The sequence below is a fragment of the Anas platyrhynchos genome, chromosome Z (assembly GCF_047663525.1).
Source record: "Anas platyrhynchos isolate ZD024472 breed Pekin duck chromosome Z, IASCAAS_PekinDuck_T2T, whole genome shotgun sequence".
Classification (NCBI taxonomy): domain Eukaryota; kingdom Metazoa; phylum Chordata; class Aves; order Anseriformes; family Anatidae; genus Anas; species Anas platyrhynchos.
The window spans coordinates 7,222,737-7,244,500 of record NC_092621.1 but is presented as its reverse complement, the minus strand read 5'-3'; the positions used below and the strand labels follow the sequence as shown (position 1 = coordinate 7,244,500).

The window sequence follows — 21,764 nt, the reverse complement described above, 5'->3', positions numbered from 1 at the left end:
GCAAAGGAAAAAGAATTTGGTACATGGAACAGCACACCCAAATTTAGGGCTAAACACACAACTGATGAGTAAAGAAACTGAAAAAGATTCCCTTACCTTCTGCTCTGTTAACATATTTCCCTGGGATAGTGCAGCAACAGCATATTGAAGTCCTTGTCCTAAATTAGTTAGGTAGATAACTAAATTTTACCATTGGGATCTGATTTCATGTCCTACTTGACAGTTGTGACAGGAGGTAACTTCTGAGTTACAACACCTTATCATTCATGGCATGTCACAAAATATTAATGCCCTTGAGTATGATTAAGTGACACATCATAATAACTTACCATATATCTCAAAGGAAGTCAGAATACAGTGCTGGCCTTTTTTGATGTTCTCAGATTCTAAAAAAAAATGGAAAAAATTATACATTGCTTGCAATTTAAGACCTAACATCTCATTAAGACATCCAGTGAGAGGGTTCTCCAGTAAAATTAAAATGAAATCAAAGTAGTACTATCAAAAGGAAGGAAGTATATAGCCATAACGTAATTCTTACTTGTGCAGTACACATTGCTTTGAAATACAATGACAGGCTTTCCATACAGGTCTTTTAAGTTGAGCATGAGAGAGGGTCAAAAGGCCTGAATTCCAATTGGCTAGTGGTCATTGCCTTTTCATGGAAAGAAGGTTGCCAAACTGATCTGTGATTATACAATTATGTTGGCTACAATTAAAAGTAAATGTAACTAGAGGTAGAATATATATATATATATATATATATATATATGCTTCATTCACCATATTTTTGTAGGGCTATCAAGATGCATTTAATGAAGAAAAATCCCTTTCTGTCAAAAATGTATTTTCCTAAAATATTTAAATTCTGAAAATGTTACTTACAAGGTCAGTATTTATTAAAACAACACTAGTTTTTCTTTTTTTCTTTTCTTTTCTTTTCTTTTCTTTTCTTTTCTTTTCTTTTCTTTTCTTTTCTTTTCTTTTCTTTTCTTTTCTTTTCTTTTCTTTTCTTTTCTTTTCTTTTCTTTTCTTTTCTTTTCTTTTCTTTTCTTTTCTTTTCTTTTTCTTTTCTTTTTATTTTTAAATCAAAATATTGATTTTTTTGTTGCCAAAAATCGATCCTGTGCAGTTCCTGGTCTTTTAGAAATACTGCAAGTTTATGGATTTTTCCACAACATAGTGCAGACAACAATTTTGAAGATTTTTTTTGATGAAAAACATAATAAAATATTCATTTTTCCAAAAAAAAAAATAAATCACTCACACCGAAATGCAGACTGTCCCAACAAGCTTTTATCTCTATTCATTTGAAATCTTCAAAAGGAAGTATCAAACAGTCTTAAGAGTGTTTTTTTTTTTTTTTTTTTAATCATTTACATTAGTTATTTTGCAATTACACGTTTCATTATTCTATGAAGCTTGTATCAGGTGTCCTGACATTCTTTCCCTTTGTATTATAGAGTGTCTTGATCACAGTTCATCTGAGGTAGAAGATCACTTAGCTTTTCTTCACAGGACTGCAGCTGAGATCCACCGCTCCCAGGAGATGGTCGGTGATACAAGGTAAGTGACTCCCAGGAGGGCATCCCACAGATTTACATCAATTAGTATTTTCAGTTGCAGAAATATCTCATAGATCATGAAGAGGAGTTAAAGGAAAAAAAAAAAAAGCCCTTCCTCAAGATTCGTTAATGTCCCCTTTGAATTACCCTGAAGGACTATGAAGCTGTAATGGAGAACTATGACCATGGAAGAGACAGTGCTGTTGCCTCTGTATACTCCTGAGGCCACCCAGGCATATTTCCATAAGTTTAACATGGTTCAAGGTTCTTATATTTAGACAAGGTACAGTGTATTACTCTCTCCAAGGCAAATAACCTTCCCAACCCTCCAAGGTTTAAAAATGGACAGTTTATTTTACAGTTTAATAGTATGACAAATTTTGAGTTGAAGACTGTTCACTGCCAGGTAGAGGCAGTCAAAGAATGTGTAGACAGAGGCAGAGATAATCACAAATGCATAGTCCTCCAGAAGGAATTTCTATCATACCAAAAAAATTAAGAACCAGAAATTTTGTGCTCCTCTGTTTGAAAAGTCCCTAGTGCTAATCCGAAGTGGGTAAGGGTGAAAAAAAGTTAAGGTAGGGAAATGTTCAAGTAAAAATGTGTCCAAGTTCAAGCAAAAATAATACACTTCTAAATTTTGTATTTTTTACTTTCACAGAGTCTTCCATTATTTCATTTGGCCTCACTCAATTGTTGTTTGTATGTTATATAGGTAGAGATTTCACCCCTGAATACTGAAGAAAAGGAGAAGAAAGAAAAAGTCTGTTGGAGAAGTACCAAATTACATATCGTTCAGAAGTGAAACAATCTTTGCTGGTTTTAGAAAGCAGCTCTATTGCAAATATCGTTGTGGTATACGTTTACCCTCCTAGACTTCTTTTATACCATTTCCCTAGAAGGTAGCAAAACACACTGGTGCTTTGGATAAATAGAAACCCAGAACAGATAGAATAAGTAGCATGGTCATGGTTATACAGAAGATATGTGGCTAAGCAGGAGCTTGAATAAGGATCTCAGCATTACAGCTCTGCTAATCTGAATACCTCTGCTTTCTGCGACAGCAGACAGACAGGCATCAATGAAGTAAACTGGAGATACAACATATTAAACAGAGTCTGCATGGGCTCAAGCTAGGGAAATCAATTGCTTAAACTGTTGAAAGCAGAGAGATAATATAGGCAAAATCTTCACTTTAATTATTAACTGCTTTCAGCTTTTTATTTTTTTTATTTTTTTATCAGAATGGAGGAAAGGGGAAAAAAAAAAAGAAAAGAAAAAGATTTATCAGAACTGAGTGATCAAAAAGATTATTTCTTTTTTTCTTCCTAAGAAAAGCTGCAACAATTCTTCATCAATTATAAACCAAGAAAGACAGGGGCAAGAAGAACACTTTGCATGCAGGCCTCCCGCGCTTCCCCCCCTTCCCCCCTTCCTTTTCTGTCCCCCTCTCCCCCTCCCCCCCCCCCCCCCGTTCTTCCTTTGGTCTCTTTGCTCTTTTGCTCCTTCCTCAACCAAGAGCAGTTCTGCCACTGTGAATACATACCTGGTGTACAGCAATGGTTCATGGTTAGGTGATTTTGATCTGTGCTTTTTATCTGGGGGGGGGGGCGGGGAAGGAGGCTGCGTGGTCTCCATGCAGATATAGGAAGAACTTTCTGCTTCTGTGGTCTTTTGCCTCTGAGGGCATACTACTATGCCCAGCCTCTGGAACCATGACACGCACACAATTCACACCACTCAGTATTGAGATTTAATGACCGATATTAATAGTAGTCAGTTAAAAGGGAGGGAAAGTGTCTTTAAAGATCTGAAGATGAGTTCTCTTCCTTCTGCCTGCACCACGACTGCTTTCAATTCTGCTGAGGAACTAGTCTACTCTTTCTCAGTCCAAACCTCCCTTTTCTTCTCTTTTCTTCCTTTTCTCCCTTTTCTTTCTTTTCTTTTGCTTTTGAGTTCTCATTTCTTTTCTCTCTTTTTTTTTTTTTTTATCTTCTACCTCTTTGTTCCTCTTCTCTGTGGACCTCACTGCAAAGATCAGATTTCTTTTGTTTTTGCCACTTTCATTTTCACTTTCTAAAACTCATTATTTCTTTTGATGACCAGCATTCATCCTTCTAATAATTCAGATATAAAGAAAGAGTATGTAAAGAGAATAGCTAATAACTTCCCCTCATAATGTTTCAGTCTGCAATAGGAGCTGACATCCTCATGAGGGCATGGTAACAAGTTTTGGAGAAACTTGTGAGGGACCTGCCATGGAAATTAACAGGAAAGATGGTAGCCACAAAGAAAAGAAAAACAAATTCTTCCCTGGGCTGGTGACAGCCCCTTAACTCATTTGTGTTTTCTTCTCAAAGGCACAACTGAAAAAAGCCTACAGATGGGAAAATGGGATGCAAGGATTGATGTTTGAATATCATGAAAATGGACCAGATCCTCAGCTGGCATAAATCAACACAGCCCCACAGGAATCAATGCAGCAATGCCAATTTACACCACATGAAGACCCAGCCCAATAAATCTATCATGCTCTGGATAAAGGGGTGAATGGGGAGAAGGAATGTACTATGAATTACTGTCTAGGAAAATATGCAGCGAAATAGAAACACAGTTCCTGTTCATTGCAGAGGTGTAGCTATAGCAAATACTTCCTTTGGTACAAAGCATGTCCCTGTCGATCCCCTGCATCTTTCATTCTTGCTCCCATGAAGGAGATTGTGGCTGATGCAGCATCATGAGTGTTTGCCCAAAGGTTTGAAGGAAATTAAGACATTGATTCTATGTTACACAGGGGGTTATTAAGAAGTAGCTGTTTAAATGTAAAATAAAGCAATGCTCCTGTAAAGGCTCTACCTCATACACATTAGTCTGCACCATGAAAATCCCAGACAGTGTCCTGAGTTTGCACTCAGTCTGTGGTATCTCCCCTACAAGCCATACTGTTATTAACCTGCAGCTCTCCCATATCTGAGCATTTTATAATGACAAAATAAAACACCACATCTGTTTTGTCACCTTTGGTGTCTCTTTAGTGTTTAAAATAATGGTTTGGGGCTTGGTAGTGGTTTTGTTGTGTGATGTGAAAAGTATGACATCTTCTGAGGTGTGGCTGAAAGTCAAATAAACAAGGATATGAACCTCTTCTCTTAATTTCTTTCCACTGTTGCTTTCCTAATATTTATTCGGCCTCAGTTTCTATCCCCCATGACTCTACATTTAGGAAGATAGTGGGAAATAGGAAGAAAAGAGACTGAAAGAAAGTGCTTTCATTTCTGACTTATCACAGAGGGCATTTTTTTTCTCCCTCTGAGGAGTAAATCAAGAAATGTTTCTTCTGTCAGAAAATATAATGAAAAACAAACAAACAAACAAACAAACAAACAAAACAAAAATAAATAAATTAATAAGAAAAAAACAAGCAACTCAAATCGAAGGTAAGAAGAATAGAAAGTTTTTCTCATTTCTCAGTGTACTAGGTTGATATCTGCTTTCTGAGAGCAAACGCTAACAGCTTACAGGAAGATTACTGAGTAACTCTCAGATATTGTCAGTGTCCCCTGTAATATTTGAACTCTTCTGTACATTTTGCTTGAAAATGCTTTTGCTTTTATTTTTTTTTCTTTGTTTTTAGCACAAATTCAGTGTAGCAAATTAATTCAAGTTCAGTACAGCAAAAGCAATACATTGCATACCAGCAAATCCAAATACCAGCTGGTTGTCAGAAGCTAACAGAGAAAAACAGTTCTTTTCCCAGTGACAAAAGTAAGCAATTTCTCACTTTGCATAAAAAGGGGAGGGGGGGGGGGGGGGGGGGAAGAAAATATCAGATCTAACGGCAGAAGAATGAAAAGTGATATATATAAAATAGCAAAATTATATTTGGACTCCAAATGAAAAGATTTTGTTTCTGTTCATGTCTGAGAAAACTCACTGGGGGATGTAAATAGGTAATGCTGCCATTTGTCTTACTGATAAAGTTTGAAAGAGCAGCAAGGTTCAAAAATGAACAGTAGTAAACCATCAAAGCAGAGAAAATCAGGCAAAATCTGAACAACAGAGCAAACAAGATACAGACAACAGTGCTTAGCAGGTCATGAAGATTTTTAACAATTAAACTAAGAAGACAACAAAGGAAAGTATGGAATTGACCTGCGTAATCATTGAAGTCCTCTCCAAAATTATGTCTTTGTTTCTAATAGACAGAAAGCTGCTTTTGTCAAACCAGTTTGGGGTAAACCTTTGCCATTGGCAACAGGCAGACTTGGATAGGCATACCCAGGATAAGATTTTTGCCATGTAAATGGTAACAATGACTTTCCTTCAGGGCCATTGCAGGGATGGAAAGAGCCCAGTCAGGGTCTCTGCAGGTAAAAGAACTACATGATAGACAGAAACCCATATATCTACCCTTTGCAGAGATATCATAAAAACTCATTCTTCTGACCAAAACAATTCATGAGGGTATGAATAGAAAGGAATATGGTGTGTCTGGATCTTGTTTAACTCCATGGAGAATTTTTTTTTTTTTTTCCCCAGTTTGTTGATTTGAACACATGCACAACCTTGATGTTTGAAACAGAAGAAGTTTGGCTGTGGAAGAAATTTTATTAGTTTCTATCTTTTCCTATCTTTAAGACAGTTCCTTTCTTAGAGGGGAAGACGTATGAGGAGCGGCTGAGGGCACTGGGCCTGTTCAGCCTGGAGAAGAGGAGGCTGAGAGGGGACCTCATCGCAGTCTACAACTTCCTCACACGTGGGAGTGAAGCGGCAGCTGACCTATTCTCCGTAAACACCAGTGATAGGACCCACGGGAATGGTGTCGGTCTGAGGCAGGGGAAGTTTAGGCTGGACATCAGGAAGAGGTTCTTCACTGAGAGGGTGGCTGCACAATGGAACAGGCTCCCCAGGGACGTAGTCACTGCACCAAAGTGACTGAAGCCTGTCTGAATTTAAGAAGCGATTGGACTGTGCACTTAGTCACATGGTCTAAACTTTTGGGCAGAACTGTGCGGTGTCAGAAGTTGAACTTGATGATCCTTATCACTTATCCCTTCCAACTTGGGATATTCTACAATTCTATGATTTTGTCAGGGCATCGTCATACTCTTTCTCCTTTTCTTGTGCCTTTATTTATTTGTTTAATTATTTATTTAATTATTTTTGTTATAAATGAGGTCTCAATCTGAATTTTGTAATATTTATAAAACAAATATTTCTAAAAGGAATAAAAGGCAAGTAAAACGGAACTGGGTGTGCGGGGAGTCTATGCTCAACCAACACACACACACGAACATCAAATATTCTAAATATACAGAACATTGCTTTATATACTAAACCCGAGTATGCCTATACATACGTACAATCAAAAAAGGTAATAAAGAATCCTTTAAGTTCCATATGTGGGAATAGAAATGTTGTTTTTGCAGAGTTACATTGTTTAGAAGGAGGGAATGTGGTACTGAGATATGCTTACAGTGATAAGAAAGTTCAGCAGGCGACCTAGTAAAATGCAGACAACCAGACTCCTTAGGACAATTAGGTGAAAATCACGGTGTCAAGTCAGATAAGTGAAGAAACATTACCACTTCAAGCAGTAAAAATGTCAAAAGAAATTTGAAATTTAGCAGGCCGGCAACTGAAGGCCATGCGTTGTTTGTGAAGCATCAAATAGATTGTGAACCTGGATTACTCACTCAGTGGGGAAACAGGGGAGGGTCCTGCCATCAAAAGGTATATAAACTGTGTTTTGGAACTAGTAGATGCGCTCTCTCCTGCTTGTGGGGCACCCGCCATTGCAATCGCAAATAAATTACTACTTCACTGAGATCCTCGCCTGAGCCTAAGTTATTGGCTACGGAGTGTTTCTCACACATAACTTACTAAAATCGCGTACACCTAAATATATGTACAATCAGAAAAGGTAACAAACAATCCTTTAAGTTTCATGACTTAATAGTCTCCATTTTCTATTCCTTTTGAGCGATATGTCTTGCTTTAAGTTGTCAAGCAACTTGGTCTTCAGGCCTTATGTCTCCCGTTTTTCCCAGATAAAGCATATTCATCTCCTTTTCAAGGCCAATAGGCCTGGGTCAAAAGGCATGTTCAGGTCAGCAAGGGGCGTAACAGCAAAAGCCTTCGATGGCTGTAGCAGCAGAGGGGCCCATGGCGTAGCAGTCGGATGAATAAAGGAGCCCACAGCTCCCTCACTGTCTGGCAAACCACACGTTTCTGCCTGTGGCCCCACATGTCTCATTAAGGCCTCAGAGATTGCTCGCCAGGTGCCGAGCAATCCCACCACAACCTTGTCATTTTTAGTTGCAGAGTCCCACACCTTGACCCCAGTTTCGTCCCATATTTCAGGCTCATAAACTGTCCGATTGTTAAGAAGGAGAATAAGCTGTAAGGTTACCAGGACTGTCTTTGTTTCTAAGGACGTATGATTCCCCATAATGCGCAACTGCTTATCAGTGAGGGGCAGATGTGTGCACAGGTCCTTCTCTCAGCTCGAGCTTCTCTCCAGCTCCAGTGCGCCTATTCCCAGCGACTTTCTGTCCGAGCTTCTCTGAGCAGTTTGCTGAGTTTGGCTGAACCTATCTTCATGAGGCAATCAAAGTGCCTGTTCCCGTCCTCGTCTCCATTCTGCCGGCCTGTTCCTCTTCATTTCTTTTCCCTGCTTCTTTATTGATGACATAACTTCATCGTGTTGCCTTTTTTTTTTTTTTTTTTTCTTATCTTGAGTGCAGTTTCCCCTCTTATACCTTTGTCTCCATAGCAGTTCTTTTCAAAACAACTTTTCATTGGTCAAACAACTTTGAATGTAACAACAGCAAACACCCAGAGACTTCCATGCCTTAATGGCTGGAGAACAAGAAACCTGAGACTGCATGGAGTCTCCTGATTCACCCTTCTTTTTTCCTTCTAAACTCTTTTATATTCCTGATGGCCTCGTCGTTAAGAGTCTAATGTTATCTCAACCACGGGGCTTTCCAACCCCCATGGCCATATTCCCAAATCTCCCCCTTCTTTATTAATATCAACCATTTTCTCGACACAAATTACCACTCCGTATATAACATTTTCCTCATAGCCATGTTTTCAGGCCTTTTGCGGCTGTCTGGCCGTATTTACTTCTATTTCTGTATCTGCCCCTTCAGCCTTCTCTTCCTGCCCTTTCTCTGCAGAGCTGCAAACAAAGAAACTCTCCTTCCACCCCACTGCTGATTCAGACCACTGTGAATATTTCCACCCACATATTCCATATTTATGTGTGGCCTGCATTTGGGGTGGTGGCTCTCATTGTTTCAGCTGTTTCTAAACAAAGGGCCCTTTGTTCCTTCATTTAGTCCAAGAGTAGGTGGCTGCTGGGCACCCTCACTTCCGTGAGGTTTCCCCCACTGTAACAAAACTATTTTGTTACGTTCTTCAAAATAAAAATGCTGAGACCAACAGGCTAAATATATTTGGGCAGATGAAACTCCACGTAATGAATGAAATATAAAGTGTTAAGAGAAGGAAAGTGAGAGAAAGTGACTACTGAATAGAAACAAAAATTTAAAGATAAATGCAGATTTAAGTTATAAAAATGATCTAAAAGGTCCCCAAGGAGAGATGCAGGACTTTATTCAGAAGAAGGAAGTCTTATCAGGGGTTACAGTGTATAAATATTGAAAAGCTCCCTAACAGGTTAGCCACACTGCTAGATGTCAGCACGTTCTTTTCAAGATCCAACTTGCAGCAAATTGACTGTGAAAGGAAGGCTGAAAAAAAAAAAAAAAAAAAAAAAAAAAAAAAAAAAAAAAGAGAGAGAGAGAGAGAGAGAAAGAAAGGAAGCACTACTTGAGAGAAGGCCTTCAACCTCCACCCCCCCCCCCACCTTTTTTTTTTTCCTTATTCTTCCATACTGCATATAAATGCACTTAAACATCTCTGAAATGCCTTGCTCATACAACCCCGTGCAACTTCTGTCTTGGACTATGATTTTCGCAGAAACCTGCCACTTTCAATTCTGGAAGAGAGAAAAAAAAAAAAAGAAATCTCCCTGCCAATAACACCTCTGTGAAATCTCCTCAAAGGACAGCAGTTCTTGCACCTATGCTTTTCCTCTACAAGCTGCCATCTGCTGTAATGCATCTCTATTTTAAGCTTTACAGTCACGTGATTTAAATCCACATAAGTGTTGATTGTACATGATTGCCTTTATTGATTCTTCCTGGGACACAACTTGCTTGTATCCAACTTTATATATCCTGGACTTTTCTTCCACTCTTTCTCTTATACTTTTTTTATTTCCTCGTCCTTCCTATTTTTTTTTTTCTGATTACTCTTTTTACTGTGGTAGTGGCTTGAAAATTCAAGTAGTTAGAAAGTGCCCTGTTATCCTGTGTGTGCAACAAGCATTTCTCAGAAAAAGTGAAGAATGGCTCTTTCTTGCTTTTTTATTGTAAGAACAGCAAGTAAATCTGAAAAAAAAAAAAAAAAAAAAAAAAAGGCAGCATATGTAATTTCAAATTAGGAAAAAAAATAATAGGAATAATGTCACAGAGGAAACAAAAAAAATATTAACTTATAGTATTAAGCATGTTGCTGTAGTTTTGGTGGCGATAAAATTCATAAACCTTTTTGTCTTGGGTTATTAGATTGCAGTGCAAACTAGTCATCTCATTAATTTAACATTTTGTGTTTCTACCTGTCCTTGCCGGAATAACTCCAGGTCTTCTGGATATCTCTTATGATACTGAATTTAGATATATAGACCAACTGTTTGGGGTTCTTCTCTAGGTCATTTTTTCTGGTCATCAGAAACTAGCAAAAAATACTAAGTTATTCCTCTGATTTGCTTTTGTCCTTCCTTATCTTTAACAAATTCATTGGCTATGATTTTGCTATACCACTTTCAACATTGTGCTATTTTGGGTACAAATGTATAATATATGTATGTATATATCCTACATTGATCTGAATTTTAATATACAAACTCATGTTCAGCTTCCTTAGAATATTCTTAAAAATAAAAACTGACTAAACCTTTCATTCACTGTTTATAATTTGCATCCCTTTAGCATGCAGGGATTGAGCAGGTATCCTGGGTGTCAGAGCAGCCCTGTTTAATTCAGTGCTCACATGCTTAGAATTAGGCACCTGCTTACGCAGTTTGCCTGCGAGCAGCTTTGAGTGAAATGGCTCATGAACATCCTGAGAACAAATCTCCAGATTTATCTCCTAAAATAGTTGCTAAAGCTTTAAAAACACCCATGTTCAGTCAGGAGGGAGTATGACTCCTCTTAGGCAGGATTTTACTTTATCAAGTAAATAATCAAGTAAATAGACACTTGAGAAGAAACATCCATTTTATTTATTTATTTATTTATTTATTTATTTATTTATTTATTTATTGTAAATGATGGACTTGAGCTCAGATCATTTGCAAGACTTTTGGATACAGATCAGCAACTATACACAGAGAGCATGAATCTTGAATCTTCTATTTCACACTCTGCCTGAACAGGGTAATAGCTTGAGGTACTGTCAGGACCTTCATCTGCAAGAAGTGATGAGAGTAGCAAACTTTCTGTGATTACACAGCTGGGGAACAGGACACAGGATCTCTGGATGACTGAAGCAGGGAGAACTAAAAAAGCATTTGATTTTTACTGATATCTACCTATGTGCACACTGGAGCTGATAAATTAAAGGATGAAGGATTCTACATTTTTTCTCTGTACAGGAGGGAGATGGGAGGATAAAATTCAGGGCTGCAATTCAGCAAAGTCAGGGTGTGGCATTGGTATTGACTGCTTAATAGTCTTCTTTGAGGATGGGACAAATGGTGACCCCAGCTGTGGTTGAAGGTTGATAGGAAGAGTTGAAGAAAAAGGAGAGGTCAAGAAAGTATGCATGGCTGTTGGTGGAGTGATTTTTCTAGTTAAAGGGATTTGGGGGTTTCTCAGGTAGAATAGGTCCTGGAAGGGTGGTCAGGAGCTGGGCTGGGGTGAGGGGGTGTGTGTGTTACAGACTCTTCCTCTGTCCTGGGAAATCAATATATTCTGTCTTTTATACCAAAGGATTTCATAGAGAATTTTGCTCACTGTTTCTTTATAGATTAAATTTAAACAAAATCAAACACTTCTGATATGAGTGAAGAGATCCTGTGGAGTTTAATGCAGAAGACAACTGATGCACAGAGCTCAAGCTGATTGCCTCCAGAAAGATGCTTTTCCCCCAGATTTCTTCAGCCAACACTACCATTTTTATGAGTAGGCAGTATGCTATCAAAAATCAAAACCAGCTAAACAGGGAAAAGGAAAAGGAAAAAAAGAGGCTATCTACATTTAGTTAAATTTGTCTGCTGCAGCAACTGGCAATAGGATTTTTATTTTATCTTTAAGGTGGGAGAAGCATTAACATTAAGTTGGATTCAAGAGAAACCTCTGAATCACGTCCCTGTCTTTGGATCACCATTACACACTAAGGAAGGGATTGTAGAAAGCAGTCATGGATGCAACAGGCCCAGCAGAGCATTTGTGATTTTTTTTTTTTTTTTTTTTCTGTAATTTAGAAGAATGCAATTAAAACTGAACTTGATAATTAATTCTGAACCGGTGAGAACCAGTTTCAGAGATTATGACTATAATGCTATGTAGCCATTGATATAAATATTCATGAGGTTTCATTGTTTTATGTGTTTTTATGAAGCACACAGCTCATCTGAAGAAGTAAAATTAAAGTACTGTTATTTAACATTACAGTGTAAATAAGACTGGATATATAGAGAAAAATATACACACAGTGAAATGGAACATACATATCCTGTAAAGATGTTTATGAGTATTTGTGCATTGAAATGTGTGTATTATGTACCTCTCTCCATTATGTACAGATATTGTATAGCTGGATTCACAGATATTCTTTTACAAGCACATAGAGGACCAAGAACATATAAAATTGTTGCACTCAAAAGCATAAGTGTACCTACTCCCAGAAACTCCATCATCAATTAAGAAAAAAAAAAAAAAAAAAGGGAATGAGAAATGAGTAAAAAAGTTTGGATCTTAATCTGATCACCACTGGGATGACTGAAAATCATAGGAATTGACTTATCTTACCACTAAAAATCAATCAATGCATAAAACTAATCATGTGTAGTTGATGACAGAGAAAGAAAGTGTCCTGCCTCATTTTATCTCATTCTAGCTCATGATGATCATCTTAGCTGCCCCCAGTGCAATTGCTTTTTAAACATGGAATCTTCAAATATCCTAGAAAAAATAAAAATATGCAGACAGACAAGGTAAAAAAGTAACAAAGAAAAGAAAACAAAATTGTAAAGGAGAGGTCTGACCTTAAATGTAGTGTTTGAGCCGATCTCACTTTTTTTTTTTTTTTTTTTTAATAAAAAAGTAGCTAACACAGAATTGCTTCATGTAGTGTTGAAGACCTGGGGAAGATTGCTTTAGCTCAGCCCCTCCAGTCAGTGAACACAATATTCAAATTGGAACAAGATTTAAATCTCCTGCACTGGTATGTTCAGTTCATTTATTGTGAGGCACTGAAAAGTCAAATTCAGTATTATGTGATTAAGCTACATCTGTCTCAGCACAAGCAGTAACCATATTTCTTTAAGTTCAGCAGGTGTTTTGCAAAGAATCTAAAGGATTTTGCACAAAATTAGTGCCTATAATAAAGTGCCGGTGATGAAGAGACAGCTTTTTATATCACTGATATATTATAGTTTTGTTCTAATAAATGTCATTGCCAGATATTTCAAAACTTAAAACAGGTTTGCTGACTGAACTGTTTTGCAAGCATATTTGCTATGCCTTATTGCAAAGATGTTCTTTTATAGACATACAGTTTAGAAATTTTATTTGACACTGCTGACTACTAAATTAGCAGCTTTTCAACTTTGCCAGACTCGTGCAAAGCAATTGAGATAAAAGGTAAAATGCATAACTTCCGTATTAATTCTTGTTAGCAATGTCATAAGAATCCTCGAGATGTGTTAATTGAGCCTAGAATATGTGAAACAAATGATAAAGCCCCCCTCCCACCTTGAGATCCTTTTTCTCCCCTTACTGTCTCCCTCACTTTGTCTGTTTAGTCTGCACTCAGCCTCTCATTACGATACATGAATGCTGCCTGAGTACAGCATGGTTTGCAGAGACATGTGCCTCTTCAGAAAGAAAACAAGTCTTTGGTATACTGTGCTACTTGTGAGCATGTCTGAGAGAAAAGGAGAGCCATTTACAGCTTGATGGTTGTCATTTCCTGCATTTACTGCTGGAGAGTTTCTTTGGGCTATGATTTCAACCATGTAAATGTACAGCTTCATAACACATCAGGGTCTGGGATGCATCCCTTCAGACATAATCCTGATGAATTTCCAATGAAAGGGAGCTACAAGGATCCCACAGAAGTTTACAAAAGTTTCAGGGCACAGAAATCAAGAGGTATTGGTCTTTAAATAAAGGCAGATATGTTTTGTTATTGATTTATACATAGAAACCCCCAAATTGAGATGTAATTCCCAAAGAGATTTTTTGGATCCTTTCAATGAAAGGAGGGAATTACTAAACAGACACAAGCAAAATTCACTAAATTTTACAAAAGTGTAAATCTTTGCAAAGAGAGAATACAGAATATGTTTTCTGTTCCCCCCTACCTCCTCACTGGAATCCTGGGGCAAACATAATGACAAATTTTTCAGTCATTTGTGACAATACTTTTGCATCAATGCTAAGAAGTCTGAAGATGATTGAGACCTTGTGATGATGAGTGTAAAACTAGAAAAGTAAATAATTAAATGGGAAGCTCTGATTGCATGATGTACTTGGCCAGCTAGGCCTTGGATTCCTTTAAGTTCATATTGAAAAATGCTTTTCCTTCCATCAGGAGCTTCACTGACTCTCATTTGCCTCCTAAAATAATTAATTTAGGACAAATTAATAATTAAAAATTAATAATTTCTAGGTGAGAAATCTAACTTGCAAAGAAAAAAAAAAAAAAGAGAGAGAGAAGTGCAGCTCAAAACTCCAGAGCTGAAATGTAAAAATATGCTTCAAACACTCAAACACTGCCTTGAGACTTACTCAGTTCAACTTTTTTTGTTGTTGTTTGAACAACTTATATATAAAGACCCCCATTTTACTGACATAACACAAATATCTGAGGTATTTAAACTAGGAATGCAGTAACTCTACATTCACCCCATTGTCATTGCAGTGAAATAAATGTTTCTCTGTTCATGGGTGACTCCAGAGGTACCTATTTCTTTCAATTGATTACAGAGGGAGCCTACTGTGGCTGTGCTTCTAACTTAGGCATCTCAGTTAGGTTCCCATCGCTAGTTAGGATGAATCCAAGCCAAAATCAATAGCAATAGCAAAATCTATGTCAGTCTTCTGGAAAGAAAAAAATGCCAGTCTCTCTGTTTCTCTTCTCCCCTCCTCCATTATCCCCTCCAATAACTTCATAAACCAGAAGCCTTCCTTCTGTGCAAAATTCCTTTGCAGTGCTTCACTCTTCTGTGTGGATAATGGTGAAAGCAAGGAGAGCATGCACAGCATGGAGATCCTGAAATGGTCTCTTAAAAGTGTCCTCAGAGTGCAGCTCCTTCTGCGGAGTGCCTTTCTGGAAAGGTGACTGCTGGGCAAGTCACCATTATGGGGGTTTCACACCAACAGACAGCTAAGCTGTTGCCTAAGAACCATACTGCTTCTTCATTCCCCTTCTTCAAAAGAAAAGGGGGAGAAAATGTGCTGAAAGAAAAGGCTCACAAGTTGAGAGAAAGAGCAGTTTAGGCTGCGCAGAAGCAAAAGGACAGAACAACTGGTCTCTACTGCCCATCTGCACATGATGTTCAGTTACATCTTGGGTAGCAGGATCCCAATCCCTGTAGTGGTTGTTCAGGAATATAAATGGATAAACGTTTTCACAATGAGAGTCCTCCCTTCTTCTTTTTCCCCTCCGGGTTTTCTTGCTGCGCATGATGTCACATGGTATGGAATATCCTTTTGGTCAGTTTAGGTCACCTCACCTGGTGACATCCCTGCCTCACTTCTTGCCCATGTCAGCCTACTGACTTTTGTGGGGAGGGGTTTGGAGAGACAGCTTGAATGTTGTGCCAGCACTACTCAGCAATAGACAAAACATTGGTGCAATATCAGAGCTGTTCTAGCTATAACAGTTCTAGGAGAGCACAGCACTAGATGGGCTGTTATAGGGAAAGTTAATTTCATCCCAGCCAGACACAGTGCAGAATTCTTTGGTGTATTTTATGTTTCTGCTGCCAATGGGTTCCTAGAATTTAATTTCAAATGGATTTAACTGATGTGACCCTGCACTACTGAGCGGGAAGTTCCTTGAGTACCCATTTCACACCCAGAGTTTCATTAATACATACAAAAATGAGCACCAGAAAACCTTGCATTTTTGTTATTGCTCTTCTTTTAAGAACAAAAATAAGCAAGTTGAAACAGAATGCCAATCAAAGTCAGTTGTAAGCTCTATTCTCAGAAATGTATTTTTTTTGTAAAATTAATCACTTTTTCAAATATGATTTTTTATTATTATTATTTTTTTTAACCTAGAATATACATATGGAAAGGTAAAATACTGTCTTTTAAAAAAATGAAGACTTGAAGACTAGTTAAGTATTTTGTTTCTTATGAATTAGGTCTTATCTGTTTTTGTTTTAAACCATTTCCAATAATATTTTCAATGAACAACTCTTTCTAATAGAAAAATACAAGTAGAAAACACAATGAAACAAATTTTTAAAGAGATTTTCATTCGTTACTTCTATCAGTGTTGTGCCTTGATAAAGTTTTAAGAACAGGATTTGATTGTCTCAAATCTTCCTTTTTTGACAAGTGGAAAGTCAAAATTTTTGATGGGTTTCATGTACATTCCAACTGTAGTTGGTACTCCTGCAAGAAATGCTATGAAATATGAAAACTAAAGCTATAAGAAGTTGGACATGTATTAGAATTAATTCATTATTTCAATGCTACAATAACTTCAATAACAAAATAGTAATCTCATGAATTCTGCACCTGCTCGTAATACAGTGTGTCGGGGAAACATCAAATAGGTAGATAATTTTCTCTCTGTAAGGCCAGAGTTTGCAGTTTAGATGAATTTTTCACTTTGTTTTCAGTAAAACACTTCAGGAAATTGGTCTACCATCTGGAGAAATTTTAGAAGAAGAAAACAGTAGAGAGCTTAGAAATATGCCTTAAGTGGTGGGGTGGGATGTGAAAGCATTTTCAACTCTTTTCATACAAAAAGTGGAATTATTTTTATTATTATTATTGCAGATCAGGCAAGAAATTATTCATTTAAATTGGTGTGAGAAACATATCGATTACAAGTTAAGGATGTTTCCAATGGTCGATCTAGCTAGGGGCTAGAATATGATTTCGTAATTGTGGGAATAAAAATGTTGTTTTTGCAGAGTTACATTGTTTAAAGGTAAGGAATGTGGTATTGAGATATGCTTGCATAGCATAGGTAGGCGACCTTGTAAAATGCAGACAACCGGACTGCTTAGAACAATTAGGTGAAAATCACGGTGTCAAGTCTAGTCAGGTAAGTGAAGAAACATTACCACTTCAAACAGTATAAAAGTCAAAAAAACCCTGAAATTTAACAGGCCAGCTACTGGAGGCCATGTATTGTCTGTGAAGCATCGGGTAGGTTGTGAACCTGGATTACCCAGTCAATGGGGAAACAGAGGAGGGTCCCAGTCATCAAGAAATAAAGTATATAAACAGTACTGTGTGACTAGTAGGTGCATTCCTGTTTGTGGAACACCTGCCATTGCAATCGCAAATAAATTACTAAATTACTAATTTATATATATAAATATATATAAATTATATCTATATATCTATATCTATATCTATATCTATCTATCTATATATATATATAAAATTAAATAATAATTATATTACTAAATTATCACAAATAAATTACAAATAAATCACTGAGATCCTCACCTGAGCCTAAATTATTGGCTACAGAGTGTTTCTCACAATAAGGATATGATGGAGTTTCTGACTTTGACGGTCTTGTAAAAAAATTTAGACAACTGTTAATTTAAAATGTTTTTGAAAAAATGTAAAAGACAACTCAGAAAAGGGATTTTGAGAACACGTTTAAATAAATATTTGCAGTAGGTTAATTTAAATGATCACTTTTATGAAACAAGTCGGATAGAATGAACAAATATAACAAATATTGATGCTGGTGGTTAATTTTCACTTATTTTAAAGGGCAGATAACTGTAGAGTTCTTTCTCCCTTTAGCCAGGAACTTCAGTAAACATCTTATTCCTTAACATCTTTTCTGAGAGCCCAGGTCCATTGGACCTAACTACTTGAACTATGCCTAGCCAACGCTACCTGTGTTTCCCTCCTGCAAATGCAGTGCTCAGATCTCCTTCATAGACTCTTCAGGCTGGTGAACAACAGGCACTCTTCATTGAAGTTCAGAGCTTGCAGGTAGTCATTTAACACCCTACATTGAGTCTTAGTGACCAACAGTGAGAAAAAGGGGTGGTGTATGAATGAACTAGGTTTCCTTTTGGAAAGAAAGTGAATCTACATTATTATTTTTAATGAATGTTTTTTGTTTTTTGTTTTTTGTTTTTTCATTTTTTTATTTTTTTTTTCCCTAGAGGTATGAATGCTCTGTTATTTATGGAATACTGGCTACATAAAGGGCGTATGAATCAGACTTCCAAAACCAGGAAAAGAAAAAAAAAAAAAAAAAAGAAAAGAAACCGGACCCTCTGCATGTTATCATAGATACAGGCATACTCATTATTTAGCAGTAAATAATGGAACCCAGGCATTGAGTCACCACATTAGAATGAGGTAGTGACGCCTCTACGAAGTGCAACTAGAGGTTCATTATAGACCTAATTCTGAATCACTTCTCCCACTGTTTCTCCCCCTACATGTATAGGAAATGACATGAGAATAGCTATATTTACTTTAAAACTATTTTACATGTTTTGATGGTAGAGAGATTTTCTCTATTTTGCCAACTTTAAGTTTAATCAAACAAGTTCCCTTAAAGACATGAGAGGATGCTGAGCCATCTTCCACGTTAGGGAAATGTCTCCTGGTGTTTGTGTGGAATATCAAAGACCAAAAATGACCCCATCCTATGACAGGAAATGTGTTACACTCAGGTGTCTGCAAGAAATACCAGTGACCTGGACTCTTGAAGAAAAAGAGCTGAATCTGTCTGCATTTCCTGTGGAAGAAACGATCTAGAAAATTCTCAAATTGTTGTCTACTGCCAAACTTATAAACACATAGCTTGGCAGTAAGATCTATTACTTTCTTGCATAGTCACAGAAATTGTATTTAAGCTCTGAATCGATGTATGTGGATTAAAAAATAAAAATAAAATAGAGAAAGAAAAAGATTATAAAGACAGCTCTACCAAGTCAGAGTATGCACCTACCCTATCTCTGTCACTGAATGTCAATTTCCCTTAATGGTCTTCTAGCTTCAAAAGGTTAGTAACTACAGAATTTTTTTCAGAGAAGTGATATCTGTCTATTTAATATCCTGAAAATTACTCTTCATAAAATTCTCCTACTGCTGTTTGAAACTATGCAAAAAAAACCTTCTTACATGTATATTATATGAAGAAAATTGAGAAGAATATTGAAAAGAATTTGTTATAAATGAAGATACAACTCAATCTGTATTTAGTAATATTTATAAAAGGCAAGTAAACAGTGCTGGGTGAGCGGGAAGTATATGCTCTACCAACACGCACACATGAACATCGAACTTTCTAAACATACAGAACATTGCTTTTACATACTAAACTTGAGTATGCCTATTTGTATGTACAATCAGAACTGGTAACAAACAATCCTCTAAGTCTATTACTATTAATGTCCATGACTGGAAGAGCATAGTTGGAGTTGGTAATCCTGGTTGAAGTGCTCCCATACCTTCCATGACTTCATTAATTTCTCTCAGATCATATAACAGTCTCCATTTTCCATTCCTTTTCTTGGTTACGAACACCAGAGAATTCCAGGGCTAGTCGTTGGAACAATATGTCTTGCTTTAAATTCTCAACCAATTCGGCCTTCAGGCCTTAATTATCCCGTTCTTCCCAGATCAAAGGTGTGGGAATAGAAATGTTGTTTTTGCAGAGTTACATTGTTTAGAAGGAGGGAATATGGTACTGAGATATGCTTACAGTGATAAGAAAGTTTAGCAGGAGACCTAGTAAAATGCAGACAACCAGACTCCTTAGGACAATTAGGTGAAAATCACGGTGTCAAGTCAGATAAGTGAAGAAACATTACCACTTCAAACAGTAAAAATGTCAAAAGAAATTTGAAATTTAGCAGGCCGGCAACTGAAGGCCATGCATTGTTTGTGAAGCATCAAATAGATTGTGAACCTGGATTACCCACTCAGTGGGGAAACAGGGGAGGGTCCTGCCATCAAAAGGTATATAAACTGTGTTTTGGAACTAGTAGATGCGCTCTCTCCTGCTTGTGGGGCGCCCGCCATTGCAATCGCAAATAAATTACTACTTCACTGAGATCCTCGCCTGAGCCTAAGTTATTGGCTACGGAGTGTTTCTCACAATTTGGGGGCTTGTCCGGGATCCAGTCACCTACTGGGGAGCCCCACCGCCGCAGCAGCAGGAAGGCATGCCCTGCTGATTTCAGCGGTCCTGTGCATTGACGGTGGCGGTTCTGCGGGAAGCTGACAGAGGGCCCAAGACTGGTTAAAGAGGCAGGATCCATGAAGTAGTGGGGAAAGGAAGAAGGTAGGCACTCCGGGTTTTTAAGAATCGATCCGGTAACTCTGTGCACAGACCAAGGTAAGAAATATTAAGTATTGCCTTGGGGGTCGGGTGATCTGGTGTATGGTAAGCCCTTGCACGGGGAAGTGCTGGCACTACACCAGGGGAATCTGGTGTACGGTAATCCTTGCACAGGGAAGTGCTTGGAAGTACACCAGGGAATCTGGTAAACTCGGGTGTGCGGTAACGCTGACACGGGGAAGTGCTTGGCGGTACACCCCCATTTTTCAGTACGTTGGTGTGTGGTACACTGCAGAAGGGAAATTTCTGTAGCACATACTGGCGAGGGTTAGGAAAAATGGGAAAATATGAGTTCCAGGGGACAGGGAGATATCCCTGGGGGAGTGCCTACTAATAGTTCTTCCTGAAGAATTATAAGAAATTGGAAACATAATCCCAAAATTAGAGGGATTGTAAAAGAAAAATAATTAAAAAAAAAAAAAAAAAAAAAAAAAAGGTTAAATATTGTGTATCAGTCTGGACAAAAGAACCAATTAAGGAAACAGCAGTATTTTGGCCAAAATATGGGTCTGATGAAAATTCAGGCTTTAAATTTATGTGTAAACAAGAAGATTGCTTTTTTAGAGGAGGAGCCAAGTTATGCTCCCTATAATCTTAATATTGAACTGGTGGCAGCAGCAGTCACTCCAGGAAGGGAGACAGGGATTGTAATTAACACTGTCCCTAAAGAAGGATCGTACTCTAGGTTCTGGCAAGAATTAGAACAAGGTAGAAGAGATATTGAGAATTTTGCCTTCCCTGATACTAACAGCACTAACACTAACTGTGTATCCTCTTAGGTGAACTATCCCCCCCCCCTCCTTACCAGCAGAGAGGAGGTTAGGACTTTTAAGAAGGAGAGGAAGTCTTTATTCGAGGACTCCAACAGCCTAGTTGAACAATTAGACCAGTTCCTACGACCTGATTTATACTCTTGGGGGGAGGGAATTATGTCTATAAGTATGTTGTTTACAGGGAAAGAAATAGGAATGATCAGGAGGAGAGCTGCTATACGAGAATGGGAAAGAGCTCATCCTCCAGGACCAGGGATAATACCAGCAGGGCAGAAATACCCACTTGCCAATCCTGGCTGGAATAATAATAGCGTGCAACACAGAAATCATATGAGAGACTTGGGGTCAGAATGAGAAAGTACTTGGGGATGAGACCTGAGGACCCAGTATCCCAAGGACTCTTGAAAGTTCATTGTGTGATTAAAGCCTGGCAAAATACGCAGAAAATGCTTCAGAAGGTGGGCGGATGTAGTGAACACTCACTGGGGGACCCTCCTGCGGGAGGCCTTGGAGTTGTGTGTCCGGAGGGGAGATAATAAGGAAAAAAAAAAATGAG

At 37.8% G+C, this 21,764-nt stretch overlaps 1 long non-coding RNA gene across 1 annotated transcript in view; it reads left to right on the top strand.

Annotated features, from left to right (window-relative positions):
- The window catches only part of LOC119714492 (uncharacterized), a 28,115-nt gene extending 22,803 nt beyond the window's left edge, over positions 1 to 5,312 (top strand). Inside the window, exons 2-3 of the long non-coding RNA XR_005261746.2 lie at positions 1,464 to 1,566; positions 2,281 to 5,312. This is a non-coding gene — a long non-coding RNA (uncharacterized lncRNA). The remainder of the gene's footprint in view (positions 1 to 1,463; positions 1,567 to 2,280) is intronic.
- Positions 5,313 to 21,764: the final 16,452 nt, after the last annotated feature.